Raw genomic sequence first — 2,427 nt, 5'->3', positions numbered from 1 at the left:
GTAGTGGAGCCTGAAAGAATTTCAGGGTCAGTGTGAGTCCCAGCCTGGGCGACTTCCGGGAGGGTATGGCTTTGGGCAACTTGATCTGTAAAACTTTGGTCTATAAACTGTAGAGTAACTGCCGCCGGCAGGATTGTTGCGAAGATGAACTGAGAGGGCTTTGGTCAAGCCCCTGGCCTGAGGATGGGGGCTGTCTTGGCCATGGAGCTGTGAGGCTTCCCAAGTACACCGCACACAGCAGAGAGAAAGCGTCCCCCAGCAGCCCCCCAGCTCTGGTGTGCGCAGCACCAGCTGTGCTGTCTCTTTGCTCCCGGCCCCAAGCGCCCAGACCTACTCCAGCCTCCTGTGATCCTCAGCAATGCAGAAGCGTCTGGGAACTGGAGTGCTCAGGCAGCTTGGCATTTCTGGCCAACTGCTGAGCTGAGACGGGACAGGTTCGTCCCCAAGCCCTGGGCCAAAGAAGCAAGTCTGGTCAGAGGCCCCAGGGCCACTTGCCCCAGAGTTGTAGGCTGTTCAGGATTTCGTAAAGATCTGTGGTTTGGGTGTGTGTTTGATGGCCTTCACTGTGGGTTGGGGTGCAGCAATGTTGACCTTGGAAGGTTAGGATGCTCTTGTTTCTGATGGAATCGTGTAGTGTAGTCTGCCAGGCCTGAGTGGTGGAGAGAAAACTAAATTGTTTTTCTGAGGTTGGGTGTTTTCAAGCCAGTCAAACCTGAACGGACTGGGCAGACCTGGGCCCCTGAGTTAGTACCAGCTGGATGTGAGTGTTTTACAGGCGAGGGCGGGGTCTGGGAAGAGAAGGTGGCCAAGGTCCAGTTGGAGAGGGAGGCAGCTGGGGAGCGAGTCGGGGCGGCCCTTTCTGCAGAGCCGGGTTATGAATCCACCAGAGCTGGAGCCCACCTTCCCGCCTGTCCCCTCCACAGCTTCCTCTCCTACGAGGTGGCGGGGACTGTGTGTGGAGGACAGTTTGTGGCTACCTTGACCTCCGCTGGGAGTAGACTAGGGACTCCTTCCTGGGCTAAGGTGACTTGGATCCTGCTTACCTTCATTACTCTTCTTACTCAAGAGGATGGCAGCAGATATATCATTACTTGTGTGAAAACATGTAAATACATTTACTCCAGAGGGCAGTGTTCAGCAGAGACATAGGACAGCCACCTTAGCTCTGGTGAGCTTGGAGAGAGGATGCAGAAGCCTGTTGGGACCAGCTGGGGAGAAACGTCCTCAGCAGTCCCGGTGTTAGGAGCGTCTGTCCAGGGTGACATGGCTCGCATTATCTGGAGATCAGGTCCTTCTCTACTTTACTGTCTGCACTTGTCTGTTCCTTTGATTCTGTGGTATTCAGCTGGGCTTTCCTGAACTTCCTGACCGAGATGGCGGCTCGCACCTCTGCTTCCCTCAGCAGCTCCCTGACCCTCCCTCCGGCTTGCCTTGCTTCTCCAGCATTTCCCACCCCCATCAGCACATTCTTCTTACTTGCCTTCCATACCAGTTTTCCTCTGGGACCTTTTCACCTCTCCCTGGACCAGAGGCTCCTGTGAATAAGCCGAAAGGACATGTATATTCTTTTAAACTTAAGTTAACATATACTTGACTAATGGTGTAAACTTAAGGTGTGCGACGTGTTAATTTGATACGTTTATATATTGTAATATGGTTGCTAGTGTGGTGATTAGCACCTCTATCACATCGCGTGATTATCCATTCTTTTTAGTGGTTGGAATCATTAAGTTCTAGTCTCTTAGCGATACTGATGATTATGATATTGTTCTTTATGTTCATGGTACTATGCATTAGATCTCTAGAATTTATTTACTATTCATTGTAAGTCTATACCTCTAAGCAACATCTGCCCTATTGTGCCACTCCCGTTCCCTGGTAACCACCATTTTACTCTCTCTTTTTTATAAATTTGGCTTTTTCAGATGCCACGTATAAATGATCGCATACAGTACTTACTTGCCTTTCTCTGTCTGATTTATCTCACTTAGCACAATGTGCTCAAGCTCCACCCCTGTTGTCGCAAATGGCAGGATGTCCTTCTTTCTCATGGCTGAATAGTATTCCATTGCATGTGTTTATATACATACCACATCTTCCTTATCCATTCATCCACTGATGGGAACTTAGGTTGTTTCCATACCTTGGCTATTGTGAATTATGCTGCAGTGAACATGGAAGTGCAGATATCTCTTTGACATCCCGTTTTCATTTCTTTCGAATATATACTCAGAAGTGGGATTGCTGTATCATATAGCACACATATTTGAGGTACCTCAGGATGGATTCAGTTAAGAGAAGAAACTGTCTATAGAGGTATCACAGAAAGCACAAAAAATAAGGAAATACAGACTTTTGGCTCTGTCATCTTCCCAAGCTTCAGATGTGTGTATCCAGGGGTCTGCAGCCATTTCTACATTATGTCTC

General features: G+C 48.9%; 1 protein-coding gene across 1 annotated transcript in view; it reads left to right on the top strand.

The window, feature by feature from the left end:
- RBM20 (RNA binding motif protein 20) overlaps nucleotides 1–2,427 on the top strand; it is a 171,710-nt gene that overhangs the window by 67,322 nt on the left and 101,961 nt on the right. The gene's annotated exons all lie outside the window — the stretch shown is intronic.

Source organism: Pteropus vampyrus, unplaced genomic scaffold (genome assembly GCF_000151845.1).
Source record: "Pteropus vampyrus isolate Shadow unplaced genomic scaffold, Pvam_2.0 Scaffold89, whole genome shotgun sequence".
Taxonomy (NCBI): domain Eukaryota; kingdom Metazoa; phylum Chordata; class Mammalia; order Chiroptera; family Pteropodidae; genus Pteropus; species Pteropus vampyrus.
This window is presented reverse-complemented; position numbering and strand designations above follow the sequence as displayed.